Here is a 23,123-nt window from a genome sequence, read left to right as displayed (position 1 = left end):
AACTCTGAGTTCAGAGAACCCAGATCTTTCACAACAGCCTAGTAAGCAGGCCTGACCATTTCATCTCTAACTTCCAAGTGTTCACTATGCAGATGTCCTTGAAAAATATACATTTGAACAAAGTGCAGTCAGTTTCTTGCTCATAAAATGTGTAGAAATGGGAAAGTCAATACAGAATTGACTCCAGCAGTATCTGTACTCAGTTCTGCAGTCTTGAACTATGGCAAATTTTTCCATGAATATGACACTTTTCCAGCTACCCCGATTAATCTGACTAGGAGAGTCTGGGACAAAATCCAGTCAGTATGTTCTATAGTTTATTTATTTGAGGCTACTACCAACAGAACTCTAAGTAGCATGATGAAGTCAACCTAGAGAAAGCATTAAGCTCAACCATGACTCCAGGCACCTCGAATCTAATCAGCACAACACATTTTATAAACCGTCAAGATTTATTTTAAAAATTTGATGTGGCTTTCTTCTTAAATTTCTGTATTGACCTTTCTATTTAACCTGAGGAATTAATTAAAGTATAGCAGAACATATCAATAATTGCACAGACTCTACCTTGGTCTGGAATGAAGGCTTTGGAAGATTTATTGTTCATCGCAACTCTACTTCATGAATGAAGCTGACTGGAATATCTTCCAGGGCTGAAGTATTATTATCAGCCACTTCCACTAAAGCAAGGGACACATTGTCTACCATGTTTTTTGATTGAATGACTCCCAGTCTAGAAGGACTGCCTACAGGGTCACATAGTGAATCAGTTATCCCTCCATAAGTATCTAATGTGCAGTAACCTTGGGAATACTTACCTATGGAAGTATTTCCTGAAACACTTGGAGGTCTCTTATGAGCAACCCCAAATCACTATGTTTCCATGAGGAATGCAAGTTAATACCTGGGATCCATACAGATAAAATCCAAGAGAGCATATAGTGCCTTGGAAATAATTATTTAAACTTATTGGATTCTAAGTGAGACTTTCATTAGTTAGAGGGCGTAGGATAAAAGTGATTCCACAATGATCTCTCCCTTAGCTTCTAGGCCTCAGGCTGCCCAGTTCAGTTTAGGTAATTAAGCTTAATGCTCATTTTTGGATCAAAGCATGATGGAAGTCAGTCTAACCCACTCTGTTTGCCATACTGCCAGAAGGGTGGTGTTTTTATGACCTCAGATCAACTAGCAATAGTTGGGGAATGGGGGTGGGAAACATTGAAAGGTGTTTACGGATATTTTGTTGGAAGGCACAGGAAGTTTGGGACACCCTTTGTTATTTCTAGAAGATTTCCCAGGAGGGGGTAAGGGAGATGGCAATCAAGTCATGTCAAGTTCTCTTGGTGAAGGGCAGCAGACCCATCAGTCATTTAAACGTCAGGCACAGGTGATGGTAAGGACAATTATGGAAGACAAAGGCCATTACTGTCCTTTCCCCCACCTCCCTAGGGTTTGAAGTGTCCTCACCTTGGGTGTTGAGGTTGTTATTCTTACTTCACCATAAAAATTCTGCATATCTAGATCCAGCAGCTAAAACATTCCAGTCAATCTCAACAGAGACTAGGCCTTTATGATAAACAGCTACAAGAGGATAAGGGAACAGGTGCCCTGCCAATGAGAACTTCTACCTTCACATTTACAGCTGGGGCCAGGCAAGCTGTTTCTTTAATATGCCATTTTCATGTGACATGCAAAACCTATTGAGCTACTGTGCTTCCTCCTGCAGAAAGTTCTATTTCTGTTAACATCCTATCCTTGAAACCAACACTGGAAAGGAGGGATTTGAGATTTTATTCTCCTTGAAGACTAACATGTTATCCAGTAGCAGTGTCAGAATATCAGTATTTTGTGCCAGTTGTTGAGGCCTCAGTTCTCATGGGGCAATGCAGAGAGGGGAGTCACCTGCAAATGCAGTGGTTGACACCACAGAAGGGCAACTCTGAGCTTGGGGAACCTAAATTTTTTATAATGGGCAGTAAGCACACTTGCCCCTTTCTCCAGAAAGAGACACTACCTGTATCTTCCAAAGTTGTTTGCACTACATATATCCTTGAAATGATGGTCCAAAACAGGACAGCCAAGTGTCTGGCTCATAAAATAGGCAGAAACACAAAAGCACCATGGAGAATTGTCTTCACCAAACCTTTCCATCAGAAGATACAGCAAGCACAAACAGTTGAATGATATAAGTTGAAAGAAACTTGGCAAGTTTTCAACCATAGAGGAAAGTCAATGTTCCAGAGCTGTGGATCAGGTGAGAGGAGGTGAGACAGGGCTCACACCATTGAGCATCTTCAGCTGCCCTGCAGCAAACCAGGAGGAAAAAGAGAAATTCAATTTTCTGCTTTTAATTGTATAAGGTGTAGGAATTAAAGAAACAGATTTACTCTAACATGCAAAATGCCATTAATTTAACCCCTAATTGAATTCATGTTTTACTTTTGCTACTCAAATCAAAACTGAGGTATTCTTCTACCTATTGTGTGAAGAGAAAAATTGTGGAGCCAACAAAATGGACATCCCAGGGCTTGAGTTTGATAACCTGCTGATGGAAACACCTGTCTTTTTATTTTAGAAAATTATTCAGTTAGATATAAGAGTCCAGCACCTCAAGGAAAGGGACTAGGAGGGATAGCTCACAGCATTGATCTTAAATATTTTTTATGATGAAGTGAAATCATTGGCTCCCCCTACTTAATTATGAAAGCAATTTAAATAATAGAATAATCATTATTTCTGTTGGCACTTTAAAAATAATATTATAGCAAACATTTTGGGCAATAATTTATGATGTAACACAAAGGGTTATTACATTGCAATTGAATCGATTTCATCCATATTTTTTAACTTTCTAGTCATATTCTGCATCACTTTAAAAAAAATTAATGCACATACATATTTGAGAGTAAAGGCATAAACTCCTATATGTATGAATATCTCCAGATAGAGAAATTGGTCTTATTTAAATGTGGCTGCATGCCTAAGCTGCCAAAGTAGTCCCAACCCTAACAAAGATTTAGAAGGGCAACCAACCTTTAGAGCAGAAGTGAGGACTATTTTTGTACTGCAAAAGCCTTGGTTTTATGTTTATTTGTAAAATTCTGGCAGCTATTTTGAGATGTTTCTGAGTTGCAATAAGAAACATTATGTCCATGAATTTGAAAAAAGAGGGAAAAATTAAAAATAAAAATGATTTTAGCGTATGGATTTTTTTAAAATTTAAATTCATTATCAAACAGATTTTGATATTCTTGTGTGGGTTTTGTGTAGGGGGATGTGTCTCTTCTAGCTGGCTGTTCGGGAAGATGCTTCAGGGGAAAATAAAGATCTTTTAAAAAGATTCTATGTTCTAGTTTTCCAAAGTACATTTTTAAACTTGTAAGAAAGTTTATGTCTGCAAAGATGATGGTTTCACCCTGACTGCAGGAAAGCATGCCACAGCCAATGGGATTTCCAGTGTGACTGGACATTAATGAGGGGAGTGAGGAGCTTCCACAGGCTTGGGAGTCACACTTCTCTGGATCTGAAGCAGGATTGGCCACTGCTTTGTGACTTTGAACAAGTTATTTTGTCTTTTGAAGCCTTGATTAGACTTTTGGTTGAGAACTCAGGGATAGTTAATGGAGTTACATTACAAATAAGTGATATTGTTCCATGAAACACTGAATATACTACATTGAAACACACCTAGATTTAACCCCTCTAAAAATACTATTACTTATAGTGTTTATAATAATATCACTATTAGGTAGTAACAACCTGCCGTTCAATTTGAACACAATTAAGATTGTCAACTTGGTATCTACGCTACGCTATAGGGCTGTGGATGGGCATAAGTAGCCATATATTTTTATGTAAAGAAATAGACTAAAACAATGTCACTTTCAAGTGAGAGAAGTGGAATTGGAAATCAATTCTGTCTGGATTTAAAATCCATGCTTACTTGATTGCACTTTGTTGTGTATCTTTGTTGAGTCTTTGATTTATCTTTACCCTAAATTCTTCAAAGATATAACAGATAAATTGAAGAAAAAATTAGAGTGAGGTATTTGCCATAATTCTTATAGAATCCATGGCATTCATAAATACTTTAAGAGACACATTTCATATTGTCAATGTGTAAGATGCCCTGAAAAGTAAAGAATGAGAAAAGCAGGATTTTAGATGTAAATTTATTGGTAATGTAGAACGTTTTACCTGCCTCAAATTTATTGATTGGTTAATTGCAAGGTGAATAACACCTGATAGGATCTTTACCAATGTACTTAAGTAAAAAATTGCATTGCTTTACACTAAATATACTTTTCTTTTTAATACAGGAAAGAATTAGATACATATTACTTTCCTCAATATACACACATCTTGAATCTCTAGTGTGCTCAAAAAACTCAGAATAAAATCGACTGAGCACTTGCCACAATATGATCAATTTTATATAATGAGAATCATGAGGTTAGAATCAGAGACTGGGGTGAAGATGGCAGATAGGAGGCATGCCTAGTTTGCAGCTCCCACTCAGACAGATGGAGCAGTGTATGGAGACTTACATAGTGAACTTTCACTCGAACAACTACCACAGCAACCTACCAGAAGAGCTGAGAGAATCCACAGACCTGTTGAGGGAACTGGTTCACAACCACAGGCTCCCTGAGACTATTCAAATTGAGTTTTCTTGGTTTCTTAGCAGGGAGGCTGGTGATCCGGGGCAAGTATTCAGCCTGGTGAGCAGATGGCTGGAAATAGACTCAGTGCTGTTGTGGAAGCACAGTGGGAGTAAGACCAACCTTTAGGACTGTGGGCTGCATGGGAGTGGGCTGAGGCCTGTGACTGCTGACTTTCTCCTACTTCTCTGGTGACTTTTGTGACTCAGCAGAGGCAGCCATAATCCTCCTAGGAACATAACTCCATTGGCCAGGGAACCACACCCCCATCCCCCACAGCAGCTACAGCAAGCCCCACTCAAGGAGACTCTGAGCTTAGACACCCTATCCCTGCCCCACCTTGTGGTGTTTCTCTACCTGCCCTAGTTGCTGAAAACAAAGGACATAATCTCTTGGGAGATCTATGGCCCTGCCCACCACCTGAGAAACCTGAATACTTACCCAGATGTCCCTAAGGACATGTTTGTTTCCTCTCTATAGGACCACAGCTGATGCCCTCTTGAAAGTGCCACCTCCTGGCTGGAGTCTAACCAACAAAAAATCAGTGCACTAAACAAAAACGCAACTAAGGACTATTACAGAGTCCACTTCACTCCCCTCCTGCCTCCACTGGAGGAGGTGCTAGTACTGATGACTGCACAACCTGAAGACAGATCACATCACCAGACTCTTTGGAGATACTCCCCAGTACCAGCCTTCATCCCACAAGCTCCACTGGCTGGCTAGACCCAGAAGAGTAAAAACACTCACTACAGTTTGGCTCTCAGGAAGCCCCATTCCTAGGGGAAGGGGGAGAACACTACATCAAGAGAGCACCCTGGGGGACAAAATATTCTGAACAATAGCCCTTGTGTTCCAGATCATCCCTCTGATGTAGTCTACTCATATGAGAAGAAACTGGAGAAACTATTCAGGTGATGGGACAGAACAAGTTTCCTTAAAACCCCCAGAAGATCACATCAGCTCACCAACAATAAATCCAAGCCACAACAAAATCTCTGAATTGCCAGAAGAGAATTCAGAAGTTTGATTATTAATCTATCAAGGAGGCACCAGAGAAAGGTGAACTCCAACTCAACGAAATTGAAAGCATGATACAGGATATGAAAGGAAAATTCTCCAGTGAAAATAGATAGTGTAAATAACTACAATCACAACTTCTGGAAATCAAAGACACAGAAATGTAAATGGACTGGAAAGTCTTAGCAATTGAATCAAACAAGCAGAAGAAAGAACTTCAGAGCTCAAAACAAAGCTTTCAAATTAGCTCAATCCATCAAAGACAAGGAAAAAAAATTAAAAATGAACAAAGTCTCCAAGAAGTTTGGGACTATGTTAAGCATCCAAACTAAGAATAATTGGTATTCCTGGGGATGATGAGAAACCTAAAAATCTGAAAAACATATTCAAGGGAATAATCAAGGAAAAATTCCCCAGCTTTGCTAGAGATTCAGACATCCAAATACAAGAAGCTCAAAGAACACCAGGGAAGTTGATCACAAAAAGATCATCACCTAGGCACATAGTCATCAGGTTATCTGAAGTCAAGACAAAACAAAATTCTTAAGAGCTGTGAGGCAAAAGTATTAGGTAACCAGGAAAACCTATCAAAGTAATGGCAGGTTTCTCTGCAGAAAGCCTACAATCTAGAAGTGATTGAAGTCCCAGTTTTAGCCTCCTTAAACAAAACAATTATCAGCCAAGAATTTTGTATCCAGTGAAACCAAGTTTCATTAATGAAAGATACAGTATTTTTCAGACAAACAAAGACTGAGAGAATTCACCACTATAAGAACTGCTACAAGGAGCTCCAAATTTTGAAACAAATCCTCAAAATACATCAAAATAGAAACTTCTTACAGCATAAATCTCACAGGACCTATATAACAGTAACACAATGACAATAAAACAAGGTATTCAAGCAAGAAATAGTATGATAAACAGAATAGTACCTCACATCTCAATAGTAACATTTAATGTAAATAGCCTAAATGCCCCACTTAAAATATATAGAGTGGCACAATGAATAAGAATCCACCAACCAACTTTCTGCTGTCCTCGGGAGGCTCATCTAACACATAAGGACTCACATAAACTTAAGGTAAAGGGGTGGAAAAAGATATTCCATACAAATGGACACCAAAATGAGCAGAAGTAGCTATTCTTATATCAGATAAAACAGACTTTATAGCAACAGCAGTTTAAAAAGATAAAGAGGGACATTACAGAATGATAAAACTACTAGTCCAATAGGAAACTATCACAATATTAAGTATATATACATCTAACACTGAAACTCTCAAATTTATAGAACAAATACTACTAGACCTAAGAAATGAGATAGACAGTGGCACAATAATAGTAGGGGACTTTAATATTCCACTGACAGCACTAAACATGTCATCAAGACAGAAAGTCAACAAAGAAACAATGGAATTAAACTATATCCTAGAAAAAATTGACTTAACAGATATTTACAGAATATTCTAGCTAAAAACTGCAAAATATACATTCTCTTCAACAGCACATGGAACATTCTCCAAGATAGATCATATGATAGGGCACAAAATGAGTCTCAGTAAATTTAAGAATATCAAATTTACAAGTATCCTCTTAGAACACGGTGGAAAAAAATTGGAAATTAACTCCAAAAAGAACCCTCAAAACCATGCAAATACATGGAAATTAAATAAGTTTCTCCTGAATGATCATTGGGTCAAAAATGAAATCAAGATGGAAATTTAAAAATTATTTGAACTGAACAATAATAATAACACAACTTATCAAAACCTCTGGGATACAGAAAAAGTGGTGCTAAGAAGAAAGTTCATAGCATTGAATGCCTACATCAGAAAGTACGAAAGAGCAGAAATAGACAATCTAAGGTCACACCTGACAGTACCGTAGAAACAAGAACAATCCAAACCCAAACCCAGCAGAAGAAAAGACATAGCAAAGATTTGAGCAGAACTAAATGAAATGGAAACAAACAAACAAGCAAATACAAAAGATAAATTAAACAAAAAGCTGTTTCTTTGAAAAGATAAATAAAATTGATAGGCCATTAATAAGATTAACCAAGATGTGGCACATATACACCATGGAATATTATGCAGCCATCAAAAAAGATGAGTTCGTGTCCTTCGTAGGGACATGGATGAACCTGGAAGGCATCATTCTCAAACTAACACAGGAACAGAAAATCAAACACCACATGTTCTCACTCATAGGCGGGTGTTGAACAATGAGAACACATGGACACAGGGAGGGGAGCACTACATACTAGGGTCTGTTGGAGGGAAATAGGGGAGTGACAGCGGGGGGTGAGGAGTTGGGGGGGATGGCATGGGGAGAAATGCCAGACATAGGTGATGAGGAGGAAGGCAGCAAATCACACTGCCATGTGTGTACCTATGCAACAATCTTACATGTTCTTCACATGTACCCCCAAACCTAAAATGCAATAAAAGAAAGAAAAAAAAAGAAAATAAATACATAAACTTGAAAAATAAACCATAAAATCACCAAAAAAAAAAAAAGATTAACCAAGAAAAGAAGAGAGAAGATCCAAATAAGCTAAATTAGTTTAAAGTATTCCCCCTGAGAACTAAAATAAGATGAGGTTGCCCACTTTCATCACTTCTATTCAACACGACACTGGAAGTTCTAGCCAGATCAGTAAGAGAAGAGAAAGAAATGAAGAGCATCCAAACTTGTAAAGAGGAAGTCAAACTGTCATTGTTTGCTGATGATATGATTGTATACTTAAAGAAAACCTTAAAGATATGATTGTATACTTGGAGAAAACCTTAAAGATATGATTGTATACTTAGAGAAAACCTTAAAGACAAACTCAAAAAGCTCCTGGAACTGGTAAACGAATTAAGCAAAGCTTCAAGATACAAAACCAATGTACACAAATCACCAACAGTGACAGAGCTGAGAATCAAATTAAGAACTCAATCTTTTTTACAGCAGCCACGACAAAAAATAAAATATTAGATATTATTTTTATTATTTAATAACTTTATTAAAACAAGCAGCAATCTTTTATTCAATCTTGCTGCTTGTTATTTCTGTTAAAATTTATTTTATTATTTAAATAGACATCAAATAAAAACTTTTCCATAGAAGGATTTAGTTAACTAAGATCCTTACAGCTAGTGCTGTAAGTCTGTGAATTTCCAAAGGGAGAAGTGGAGGAGATTGAGATAACACATCTTTAAAACAGAAAAAACTGATCTTGGTCTATCAGTAACTTTTCTGATAGTGACAGAGCTGAGAATCAAATTAAGAACTCAATCTTTTTTACAGCAGCCACAACAAAAAATAAAATATTGGATATTATTTTTATTATTTAATAACTTTATTAAAACAAGCAGCAATCTTTTATTCAATCTTGCTGCTTGTTACTTCTGTTAAAATTTATTATTTAAATAGACATCAAATAAAAACTTAGGTATATACCTAACCCAGGAAGTGAGAGACCTCTACAAGGAAAACTACAAAACGTCGCTGAAAGAAATCATAGACAACACAAATGGAAAAATCTTCCATGATCATGGATGGGTAGAACTAATACTGTGAAAATGACCATACTGCCAAAAGCAATCTACAAATTCAATGCAATTCCCATCAAAATGCCACCATCATTCTTCACAGAACAAGAAAAAAACAATTGTAAAATTCATATAAAACCAAAAAAGGAGCCTGCAAAACCAAAGCAAGACTAACAAGAAGAACAAATCTGGAGGCATCAGATTACCTGACTTCTACTTATAATTTAAAGCCATAGTCACCAAAACAGCATGGTACTGGTATAAAAAGAGGCACATAGACCAATGGAACAGAACAGAGAATCCAAAAATAAAGCCAAATAGTTACAGCCAGCTGATCTTTGACAAAGCCAACAAAAGCATAAAGTGGGAAAGGACACCCTACTCAGCAAACGGTGCTGGGATTATTGGCCAGTCACATGTAAAAGAGTGAATCTGGATCCTCATTTCTCACCTTATACAAAAATCAACTCAAGATGGATCAAATACTTAAATATAAGACCAGAAACCCTAACAAATCTAGAAGATAAAATCAGAAAAACCCTCTAGACATTGCTTTCTTAGGCAAAGACTTTGTGACACAGAACCCAAAAGCAAATACAACAAAAACAAAGATAAATAGATGGAACTTAATTAAACTAAAAAGCTTCTGCACAGCAAAATAAATAATCAGCAGAGTTAGCAGACAACCTACAGAGTGGGGGAAAATCTTCATAATCTGTATAGCTGACAAAGGACTAATAGCCAGAATCTACAAAGAATTCAAATAAATTAGCAAGAAAAAAATCCTATCAAAAAATGGGCTAAGGAAATAGACAGTTCTCAAAAGAAGATATGCAAATAACCAAGGAGCATATGAAAAAATGTCCAACATCACTGATTATCAGAGAAATACAAATCAAAACCACAATGCAATCAATACCACCTCACTCCTGCAAGAATGGCCATAATTTTAAAAAAAATGAAAAGATAATAAATGTTGGTGTAGATGTAGTGAAAAAAGAACACTTTTACACTGTTGGGGGGAACCTAAACTAGTACAACCACTATGAAAAACAGTGTGAAACTTCATTAAATAACTATAAGTAGATCTACTGTTTGATCCAGCAATTTTGAAACTAAGTACCTATCCAGAGGAAAAGAAATTATTTACATGAAAAATATACTTGCATACACGTTTACAGCAGCACAATTTGCAATTGCATAAATATGGAACCAGCCCAAATGTCCATCAATCAAGGTGTAAAGAAATTGTTATATATATATATATATATATATATATATATATATATATTTCATGTATATATATATACATGAAATGAAAGATACCGCCCCCTCCACCACACACACATATATACACCATGTAATGCTCCTCAGCCATAAGAAGTAATGAAATAGTGGCATTTGTAACAACCTGGCTGGAATTTGAGACTATTATTTTAAGCGAAGTAACTTGGAAATGGAAAACCAAACATCATATGTTCTCACTCACAACTGGGAGCTAAGTTATGAGAACACAAAGGCATAGGAATGATACAGTGGACTTTGGGGGTGTGGGGGAATGACTGGGAGGGGAGTGAGAGATAAAAGACTACACATTAGGTATGGTGTACATTGCTTGGGTGATGGGTGCATCAAAATTTGGAAATCATCACTGAAGAACTTATTCATGTAACCAAACAGCATCTGCTTCCCCAAAACCTATCAAAATAAAAAATAAATTAAAAAATAAAATAAAAATCAATAATAAATCTACTGCCATTAATTTTAGAATTCTAGAGAAAATGATAGATATATAATAAATGCAATGCAATGTAATAATTTTAAAAAATGATATGCAAAGAGAAATGTGAGATTAAGAAAAGGCACTTTACAACTTACAAATGCTCTGCCTTCTCTATCTTGTGTGAAGCTCATAATTATCCTTTGGAAAAACTGATTTCTTTACCCTGCTTTAGTTTATGAATGTGTGGCAGAAGGCAGGGATATTGAGAGCTGAAGGCTCCTTTTGGTCAAGTTCACAAAGTTAGGAATCAACTATAGTTGGCATTATTCTGAGATGAGGACCAAGTTTTCCCATCTCCCTGGTGTGTAAGCCCTGCATGTCCTCAGTACTATAAATAGGGTGAGCTATACCTCCCAGGATCAAGTTTCGTCATATGACACAGTTGACCTTAAGACAAAGCAATGACTGAGGTATATCTGACCTAAAGACATGAGCCCCTCAAAAGATGAGCGTTTTCTGTCTGGCTGCAGAAAAGAAAGTTAAAGACTTAAAGCACATCAAGTTCTGATGTTCCCTTGCTGGCTTGAAGGAGCCAGAGGGGAAAAAATGCAGGTAGCCTCTAAGACCTAACAAAACCCTATAGTAGGCACTAGCAAGAAAGTGGGATCTCAAACCAACATCTGGAAGAAACTAAATTTTGCCAGCTAGAATGAACTCGGAACAGAACTTTTTTTCCCAGAGCTTCTTGCCAAAAAGTAGGCCTGGCCAACACTTTGATCTTGTAATAGCCCGAGGACCCAGTCTCACCTTGTGGGGCTTCTTACCTACAGAACTGTGAGTCAATAAATGGGTGTTATTTTAAGCCATTAAGTCTGTGGCAATTTGTTACACAGAAAGTAAAAATAATACAATCTACCCATCTCTGAACTCTAAGAATTACCAGAATTAGCCAACGTTGAGTGCCTGCATAGCACCAGGCATCATTCTGGATACTTTCAGTATAATCTCATTTTAAAATTTTAATTCCTGGCAGTCCTTTGAGGTCTGCATTACTTTCTTCACTGTACCAGTGGCAAAACATGTCTTATATGTCCATGTTAGGACATATAAGACATATTCCCAAGATCTCAACGGAGTTTAGGGGTGGGTGGAATTTAGCCAGTTTAGCCAAATCTTTATCCCTGTATCTTTCTAATTTCATTTTGTCTTCTCAAGTGTCAGGCTCCGGGTTATCACCACCACACAATGGTGAGTATTTGCCATGTAACGTGCAAATCTCATATAGAGAAAAATATGAATATATACACATATCTGCAAGAATGACATGGCTGAAATCAGTGTCAGTATTAAACACAAAAATGCATTTCGCATATACATGCTATTTTCTTTTTTCCATTATCTTTGTATTCAACTGGTTTATTTACCAGCACTAAATATTCATCAGATATTGTAATTAGAACCATTTCACAGTTAAGAGTACTGAAGTTCAAGAAGCTTAGAGTATACAAACCTTGATAATTGATCTCTTAACTCCTAAAAGGTTATATCACAAATGAGGTGGTTTGGCTCTGTGTCCCTACCAAATATCATCTCAGATTGTAATCCCCTTGTGTCAAGGGAGAAACCTGGTGGGAGGTGATTGGATCATGTGGGCAGTTTCCCCCGTGCTATTCTCACAATAGTGAGGGAGTTCTCGGGTGATCTGATGATTTTAATTATGGTAGTTTCCTATGCTCTCTCTCCTCTTCAGCCTCGTGAAGACTTCCCTTTCACCTTCCACCATGATTATAAGATTCCTGAGGCTTCCTCAGCCATGAGGTACTGTGAATCATTTAAAACTCCTTTGTTTATAAATTACCAGTCTCAGGTAGTATCTTTATAGCAGTGTGAAAATGGACTAATACAGATAATTGGTACTAGGAGTGGAATACTGCTGTAAAGATAACCTGAAAATGTGGACACAACTTTGTAACTGGGTAACAGTCAGAGGTTGGAACAGTTTGGAGGGCTCAGAAAAAGACAAGAAGATGTGGGGAAGTTTGAAACTTCCTAGAGACTTGTTGTATGGTTTTGACCAAAATGCTGATAGTGATATGGTGCAATAACATTCTGGCTGAGGTGGTCTCAGATAGAGCTGAGCAACTTATTGTGCAGTGGAGTAAAGATTACTCTTGCTATGCTTTAGCAAAGAGGCTGACAGAATTTTTCTCCTGCACTAGGGATCTGTATAACTTTGATCTTGAAAGAGATGATTTGGGGTATCTGGCAGAAGAAATTTCTAAACAGCAAAGCATTCAAAAGGTGACTTGGCTTATTCTGAAAGCATTCAGTTATATGCATTCACTAGGAGATGGTTTGAAAATGGAACTTATGTTTAAAAGGGAAGCTGAACATAAAGGTGTGGAAAATTTGAAGCCTCACCACATGGTAAGAAAGACAAAAATCAATTTTCTGGAGAAGAATTCAACCCAGCTGCAGAAATTTGCATAAGTAATGAGGAGCTGAATGTTAATAGCCAAGACAGTGGGGAATATTTCTCCAGAACATGTCAGAGACCTTCATGGCAGCCCCTCCCATCACAGGTCTGAAGGCCTGAAAGAGAAAAATAGTTTTGTGGGTCAGGTCAAGGGCCACACTGCTCTGTGCAGCCTTGGAACTTGGTTCCCTGCATCCCAGCTGCTCCAGCTCTAGCCATTGCTAAAAAGGGCTAATGTAAAGCTCAGGCTGTTGTTTCAGAGGGTGCAAGTCCCAAGCCTTGGTGGCTTCCATGTGATGCTGGGCCTTGTGTTGTGTGGGTACACAGAAGACAAGAATTGAGCTTTGGGAACTTCTGCCTAGATTTCAAAGGATGTATGGAATGCCTGGATGTCTAGGCAGAGGTCTGCTGCAGGGGAAGAGCTCTCATGGAGAACCTTTACTAGGGCAATGCAGAGGGGAAATGTGAGATTGAAGCCCCAATACAGAGTTCTCTGGGGCACTGCCTTGCCGAGCTGTGAGAAGAGGGCCACCAGACCCCATAATGGTAGATCCACCAATAGCTTGCACCATGCACCTGGAAAAGCTGTAGGCACTCAACAACAACCTGTGAAACCAGCCGCAGGGGCTGTACCCTGCAGGGCCACAAGGAGTGGAGCTGGCCAATGCATTGGGAACCCAACCCTAGCAACACCATTCCCTGGATATGAGACATTGAATCAAAGAAGATTTTGGATTTTTAAGATTTAATGACTCCCAGTCAGGTTTTGGACTTGCATGGGGCACGTGGCTCCTTTGTTTTGGCTAATTTCTCTAATTTGACATGGGAACATTTGCCCAATGCCTGTACCCCCATTATATCTGGGAAGTAACTAACTTGCTTTTGATTTTAAAGGCTCATAGACAGAAGAAACTTGCCTCATCTCAGATGAAATTTTGGACTTGAACTTTTGGGTTACTGCTGGAATTACTTAAATCTATAGGGGACTGTTGGGAAAGTCTGATTGGTTTTGAAATGTGAGAACATGAGATTTGGGAGGGGCCCCAGGTTTGACTCTGTGTCATTACCCAAATCTCATCTCAAGTTGTAATTCCCTCCTGTCAAGGGAGGGACCTTGTTGGAGGCGATTGGGTTATGGGAGCAGTTCCCCCATGGTGGTCTCATGACAGTGAGGGAACTCTCACAAGATCTGAAGATGTTAAAAATGGCATTTCCCCATGTTCTCTCTCTCTCTCTCTCTCTCTCTCTCTCTCTCTCTCTCTGTCTGTCTGTCTCTCTCTCTCTCTCTCTCTCTCCAGCTACCTTGTGAAGAGGTTTGCCATGATTGTAAGTTTCTTGAGGCCTCCTAGCCATGCTAGGATTAGGGAGAGAGAAAACAGTAAGCAGCAAACGTAGTAAAAGCCATGGTCTAAAGGTGTGAAATATGTCATGGATTTGGGAAGAGGGAAGAGGTATCTGGAGGAAAATAGATGCAGAGGAAGTGAGATAATGGCCCAGCTAAGTTTAGCAGAGATGCTATGAACCATGCCTAAGAGAGGGAGCTTAATCCTGCTGAATAAGAGGGTGAACATCATTTGACATTTACTTTATAAAATTACTTTGACTGTCAAAGAAGATGATGGGGTAGAGAATGGAGCACCAGGTAGAAGACCTGAAGAGAGATAAGTAACCGCACTGGTCCCAGCCGGTGGGAAGGAACACAGAGAAGAAATGCACTTGGGACATTCAGGATGCAAGAGGCAGAAAGCAGCCACTTAACAGACAGAGGAGGGTGAAGATGACTCTTCTGTCCTGGCAAGCTCAGCTGGGAGGATGACAGTCACACAGTCCCAGCTTAAACACACCTGTTCTGCTCCCATTTATTCTACCCAACAGAAAGACATTTGGACAAGTACAGTGTCTGTGTTCCTTAATGTGCTGTTGTAGCATTTGAGAATGCAATTTTGACACCTTTTTGAAACTCTATAAAAATTCGTCACTGACCTTTTTTATTTTCAAGGAAATCTAAGGAAGCTGATGAAAATGAGGGCACAGATGACTAAACCCCAGTTCTGGAGAAAGCTGACTCTGTGTAAGCCTTTTTGTTTGCAATGAATAAAAGCAGAAATATGACAAGTCATATTGTCACTATAATACGTTACAAATTGATTAAATAAAAACACTGTGGACAGAATCCAAAGAAATATGGCTCATATTATAATATCCACAAAGCATTCTCTGTTTGCTTCATTATTCCTTAACTTAGACCATGGGTTGACCAAATGGTTCCTGTGTCCTTCTCTATAGACCCATCCTATCAAGGTCACAGAGTGTTACAGGATAGCACCAATAAGTGAACTGAAGTCTTTTCTTGGCGTCTGCATTTACACCTTCCTCAGACTCTGGAGAATGATTCCTGCTGGAAACCATTTGAATTCTTTTTAATAACTACTATGTGGAGTTAAAAATATGCAGCCGTTGCCCACTCTTAATGTCTCAGAACAGTTCTGGTAACAAGATGTTGCTTTTTCACAATATTTTTCTTTTCTTTTTCCTTTTCTTTCAGGGAAGGGATGTAAAAAATTTTATTCTTAATACTATGCCTGCCTAATAGGTAAGAGTAAAGATAAGCTTAACTGTAGTATTCCAAATAAATTGCTCAAACAGAAGACAGCTGGCTAGTGGGTATTTGGGATCACAATGCCTCATGTACACCCCACTTTATGTTTCCAACCTTGAATTAGAGGTTGGAGTCCCGTGTTTGCTTCAGCACATCATGAGCCTTTGAAATGTTATAGTAGATGAACTAGAGAAGGGAAGACAGTGATGGTGACATGCTTCACTACCAAAGCAACATGCTTGGTGTGCACTTCTCAACAGTAAGCACATTGGTTCAAAGTCCACATAAGCAAGCTTTTGTTTTAGGCTCAGAGATTGAAGCTTCATCTTGCATTCTATCTCTAATGATCTTCCAAGTAAATAGGACCCTTCATTTACTTAGAGCTGGACTCATCTCTTATTAACTTTCCTGGAGCAGACTTGGGAAGAGATGTGAAAAAGCACATGGGAATTTAGGAGGAGTGGGGTTCAGATCCAAGAGTGCAATCTGGATGCCAGTGTTAGCTCTTTTTAAAGAAGCCACTTCTTTTTCTTTGCTTCTCACATCTATCTGGTTAAATATTTGAAGCTGAGATGTGATTTACATTTCACATTTGACACCTTAATTTTAAGTACCATCATGTTTGTGTTCTATGATGTTTATTTCTGACCTAAACATAGATTTCCCCTTTACCTCCAGGCGGTCAGAGGTTCACATAGATTTTGTTTGTGTGTGTATTTTTTTGTTTGGTGGTGGATGTAGAGATGATAAGTATGTATTTTAACACAAGAAATTACATGGCATGTACACACTATGACCTTAAGTCTGCCTCTGCCTTCCCTGGTTTTCATAGGACTTTTTCAGTCAAAGATGCGTAACAGCCTCAGTTTCCCCTGAGGTGTTGAAATGTAGAGGAAAAGTACTGAAGTGAATGCCTACACCATGGATAATATACTAAAACAAATGTACATGGAAGCTGGACGTCAGTCTATTGGCCCTATGCATTTAGCTTGAGGATTGATCTTTGGTGAGTTTAGGTAAGCTATGAAATATTGCATATGCCAGAGGGTCCAAAAGGTTGGATGGCACTTAGCAATTAAGTGGGGTTTTTAAACCTGCACAGGATATGCAGTAGATCCACGTTTCCACCAAAGTAAACACAATAAATCATTATATTTTTTGAGACGGATTTTGCTCTTGTTGCCCAGGCTGGAGTGCAGTGGTGTGATCTCGGCTCATCACAACTTCCACCTCCCAGGTTTAAGCAATTCTCTTTTCTCAGCCTCCCAAGCAGCTGGGACTACAGGCACACGCCACCATTCCCAGTTAATTTTGTATTTTTAGTAAAGACGGGGTTTCTCCATGTTGATCAGGCTGGTCTCCAACTCCTGATCTCAGGTGATCCACCCACCTTGGCCTCCCAAAGTTCTGGGATTACAGGTCTGAATCACTGCTCTTGACCCAAGAAATTAATTTTCTAAGGAAAGGAACAGGAGGGCAGGTTTTCCTTGGCCATAGTGTGGATGAAGCCAAGAAGCAGCTCCCACTGGACACAGACCCTCTCTGAGAGTGCTGTATGGTAAAATGTTCATTTTGCAGGTATTAAATGGAATGTCATGAAAAGTCACTTCACTTATCTTTGTCTCAATTTTCTTATTGTGAATATGAGAGGTTGGGCTTGAATTATATTTGAAGTACTTTTGTGTCAACAGACATGAGGCTGTAATCCCTGGAATATACAAAACTGATTGTTTAAAGGACCCCTGGGAACAGAAGTGTATTATCTATGCAGTCAATGAGAACACTAGGTGCCATGACCCAAAGACCAGAACAAGATGTATATGTTTAACTGCATCAAGTTTGGTCTTTCTACTACTGTCTGCCCAAAATTTCTAAAGCTTAAAGGCAAAATATTAATGTATCTGCTCTAAAAAAAGTCAAAGGATTATATTATTGTTTAAAAATGATCCCAGCTTCCCAGCCCTGCCTTTCCCTCCGGACACAACAGAGAACAGCTGCCATTCATCTTCCGCTCCCAATTCCATCCTCCTGCGTCCCACAGCCAAATTTCCTGCACCAAACCTGGTGTCCCCAGAACACAGCTTGGGCTTTTCTGCCCCTCTGTGCCTTTGCATATACTTTAGTTACGACCACCACCTCCCTCTGACACCTGCTTCCTTCTTCCCCAGTCTGGACTTCCCTGTGTGCCTTCTGGAACCCTCTTCCACTTGTTCCTCATTCCAACTGTCCTTCAACAGTGTCATTCTGATTGCTGGATGACAAATGCTTTAAAGAAAAGGATTATGGATTTCTTATGCTGATACTGTCTATATCCTATAGCTCAATGTCTTGTTCTTAGTAGCTGTTAATACATGTTTATTAATACAAATCAACATGTGGTAGTGACGGCCTATGTTAACTTCTCTTCCCGGGTCCACAAGGCACGTGGTTTCAACTTCCCAGCGCCATACCTCTAGCCACTTCCCCTCCCCCACCCACCCGGAAACCAAGAGTTATTTCTCTAACTTTCCAGTGTATGGGAAGGTGGACAGCCCTGGTGAGCTTTCTCTGTTTAAAAAGACCACCAAAAAGCCTTGGAAGGAGGGGTCTATTGAGAGCCAGGCAGCCAATCCAGTATCAGAGTCAAAGATCAATCACTTCAGAGGAAGTTTGGAAAAGCTCCTCTCACTGGAGAAAAACTTGAATGGGGCAGGAGTAGCTCCCAGGGTTAAATTCCCCCTTCTCTGTTACCAGATGGATTCCCCTTTCTGGGATCCCCTCCCACAGCAGCATGGGAGTCTTCTTTCTCTCTCTTTACCTGTAAGGACTCCGTCTCTGGATCCCCTCCCATTACAGCATGGGAGCTCGCTCTCTCTCTCTCTCTCTCTCTCTCTCTCTCTCTTTCTCTCTATTTCTCTTTCCGTCTCTCTCTGCCTAACAAATTACTTTTCTGCAAAACGGTTTGGGTCCTATACTTACTTGAACAAGCTCACCACACTGCCGGGGCTCTCTCCCCATTCCTGGGTGAGCGAGGTCCAAGGACCTGGGAAAACAAGTCAGATAGGGGAACAGTGAGTGTCTTTGGAACACCCCTGTAACCTGCTCCCGCCCCCTCCCCGTTACAGTAGCAGATTCGATGAGATTCTGTGAGCAGAGAATACTTGCATGAGGGAGGGCCACGTGGTGCAATGGAAAGAGGCCCAGCTGACATCGCTCCATTCCTCCTTACACTGCCTCTGTCGGCGTGCAGCTCTGTTGCCTGGAACCCTGTGAAGAACATCAGTGGGTATTCTCGTCTTTGTATCCCCACAGCCTTGCCCAGGGTATATTGAGTGGAAGATGCTCAAATATTTCTGGTGCCAAACTGTCACTTACTGATATTTTTACCTGGGAAAATCACTCAGTCTCTGAGTCTTGATTTCTTCCTGATAAGATGAGGGTCTTTGATTGCATGACTTAACTTTACGAAATCATCGTTTTAATTTTGCAGAGTTGTTTTTCCCCTTGCGTGTAACTACTAGGTGTTTCTATAGTAATCGTTTCCTTACATTTTGCCATTAGGCAGGTTTGGTTTGGTTTTCTGTTTTGTTTTGTTTAATGAAACTCTCCAGAGTAAGCATGTTTGAAAACTCTTACATTGTTATAGTATCAAGGAAAATAGGAACAGTTACAAGGCAGAAGTACCCTTCGGTGTTAACAGTGGGACTTTCCTCACTTACACCTGTGCCCCACAGGGCTTCATGTTCTCACTCTGTGTCTGTGGTATAAAACAGTGCTGCGAGGGACTGACCAGGACAAAGAGAAGTGCCCGAGACCCAGCTTTGTGATCAGAAACTCAGCAACCAAGTCCCTCTCCAACACATTAGCACCATTATGCATTCGTAAAATAAAAACCAGTAATTCCTGGGAGAAGTATCTTTGACCTGTCAGACAGAACATCCTTTGAGGATGATTAGGTGGAGAATGCGTTGTCCAGGTGCTGGTTTCTGGGCGCTGCTTTTAAAAAAATTGTAAAAGGCAAATCACTAGGCTACGGCTGCTATTGTAGTCTAATCACTAGTTTTCTACAGTAAATGATGAGCCAGTGTCTGCGTAAGTGGCAGTGGCAGTGGTCTTCTTCCTTCCTTTGCACTTCCACAGAGCTCATCATTTGTCAGCCTCTGGCAGTGCGGCAGCCCTGCAGAGCCTAATTCTCCCAATTCTGACTGTGGTCAGAATTCAGGTGGTCTTGTGCAGTAACAGGCCTGCCTTAATGCACTTTGCCATGAAAGTCAGCAATTTGAAGGTTTTCAGGTAGCTCAGAAATAAGATTCATGCTCTCAGTCATACAAAAGGAAATATCAGTCTGTGTTAAAGACTCTCAAGAGTGGACGAAGAGATTTTCCATGAGCCTAGGAAATCTGACTTGAGATTTCTTCTACTTGTTGCTGAAATGCTCAGGATGTGGTACCGCTTCCAGAACCAGAACAAAGGGGAGAATGGAGGCATAGAGACTGTTTTCCATAGATTTTTTTAATACTTTCCACTGGCTCTACCATCTTACGGGTAATGTCAGTTATATTGGAAGCCTGCTCCTTATTTCAGCGAAATGGCACAGAGAATAAAACATTTAAAAATTAAAAATCGTCTGTCTCTCCATGAGTGATATTTAATCCTCATCCATTCTATGTAGAAAGGAACACTTTTTAATGAGGCTCTTCTTAATTTTTTTAAAAGATATATATCATATAATGTATAGGTATTAGACATCATATACATTACATGATGTATAATGTTATATGAGTATAATATATCTTTGGGGGCTTCTGAAAAGGAATTTTATAAAATCAGCATTTTATAAAAATTTGCACAATTTTAGGTCACAATTTAATAATATGTCACAAAAATTATGGCAAAGGATTGATTACAAATTTACTTGTAATATTTTAGAAGTCATGGTTATAAGATTACAATCTTCCCTCTACAACAACAAAACATCCCTTCTTCCAAAATTGCATCCTTTGTTAATGATACAATTATTTCCCACTGATCTAAGCTCAGAATTCTTGTGACCTTTATTCCACATCACCTCTTATGCCTAGCCTGCTGTGTTGAATGCATCATCAAATATTCTCTGCTTTCTTTCATTGCTTTTACCATCTCCATTCTTAATCTTTTTTAAAAAAAATTGAACCCAATATTTACCTATCCTTATTTCCTAATATAAACTCCAACCCAATTCATGTAGAGCAAAGTCAGTACTGGAAGGAACCACCAAGGGCATCTGGTCCCCACTCCCTTCTCCGGCTTTCGCACGAGCTCCTGGGGATGGCTGGGCTGCTTCTCTGAGTACTACACTTTGAGTAGCAGCCAAGGCTTAAAACTCAACACTCTGTGCCTTTAGCACCAGTTTTCCTGGCTTCTAATGTAATAAATGTATTTTTCTGCTTCATCCTGAAACTCAGGTTCTTAAACATACTGAGGTTTGGTTCCGGCTATCCTATTCCTTGTATCTGAAAGTTAAATGTCATTCATTAATAGTATTCAGTCCTTTTTCAGGGATGACATCCCAAATCACATCTGTAGAATTTGTCTTAAAAGAGTAATGCCCTTGAATCCCCATTACAATGTCTAGGGTTGTGACACCAGCTGCACCTGCCCCCAGGCTGAAAGAATGCTGTGTCACCACATCTCCCAACCAGATTCACTGCTGGATCCACCATCTTCCCGTCATACACCTGCCTTGATGCCCCCAACTCTAGATGCTCCTGGAAGTTTCAAGTGCCACTCTTTACAAGTTATTACAGAGCCCTTTTCCTCACAAATGTTCCCTAGGGAACAGGTTCTAAAAAGGTAAAGCATCTCAGTCATGTTCTAGAATTATGAAATTCCTCTTCCAAAAGAAGTGTCACTTTGCCTAAATTAGACGTCAAATTAATTATTCTAAACAGACTTAAATAGAAAGCACTTTCTCCAAAGGGAAGACCTTCAGAAAGATGCTATGATCTATACTGGTGCACCCCATTTATGACCAGAAGAGTGGGGTTTGAGTTTTATTATTTTTAATTCAATTTGATTTATTTTCTATAAGATACAAAATCTATATTGATGAATCTCTAAACAATTTATCTACCTCCAACCTCTCTCCTGAGCCCAATTCCTGTGATGTCAAAATATATTCACAAAGGCATCCAGACGACATCTTGGGATGCTAGTTGTCTTCTCCAGATATCGTAGGTGTCTTCCTTTGGTTCATAACCATGGCATTCTTTTAGTTACTTGGGGTAAGAAATCATCACCTTTATTTCTCTCTCAGTCTTGTCACCTATATTAAATCAGTTACCAAGATTTATTGCTTCTCCTTTAATTCATCTTAGGTTTACCTCTTCTTTCCATTTTATTCTATTATTCCTCAATTTAGGCAATTATTATCTCTGATCTACACTTTCATAGTTATCTTCCATTGGTTCCTGGACTTTTATTCTTAGATTGCTTTCTTTTCTGCATTTCTTCCGGGTTCATTTTCTATCTCAAAGATGATTTACAAAATAAGATCGCCTCTGGAAAAAAAAGCACGTACTTCTCAGATGGCTGTTAACTGTCCCCCAAATCCGTCCTCTGTTCATCGTCTTAATCTACTCTTTAGTGAGCTTATTGTTGTAGTCTCTAATGCATTTTCTCAAACATCATTTCCTTTAATAATTGCATCAGCTGTGTGAGTTAGTCTAGCTTCTGTGATCTTTTCATTATTCTATTTTACAAATGAGAAAACAAATACAAAATTGTCCGACAATTGGTATTAGTCATTCAAAGTCACACTGGATAAAGAAAGAAAAGCAAATCCAAAGCTCATACCCTCACTGTTTTTCTATCTCCCCACGAATGTTTGTTGAAATGTCCATTCTGAAAATGGCTTGCTCTCTCTCTAGGCAGATCTAGCTTCCCCTACCCTGGGTTCCCAAAGAACTTTCCACATACACCTTCTAGGACACTAATCACATGCAAAGTGAGTATGTATGTTCATGTTGGTCGACAGTGAGAAGGGGGAAGGAGCTGTGCTTCTGTTTGTGCCTGGCGTTTGTCATGTGGCAGGATCTGACACATGGTGACAGGAAGCACTGCATAATGAATAACTGCATCTCTTTAT

This window comes from Saimiri boliviensis, chromosome 1 (assembly GCF_048565385.1).
Source record: "Saimiri boliviensis isolate mSaiBol1 chromosome 1, mSaiBol1.pri, whole genome shotgun sequence".
NCBI classification, from domain to species: Eukaryota; Metazoa; Chordata; class Mammalia; order Primates; family Cebidae; genus Saimiri; species Saimiri boliviensis.
The sequence above is the reverse complement of the archived record's forward strand: the minus strand, read 5'-3'. Positions refer to the sequence as shown.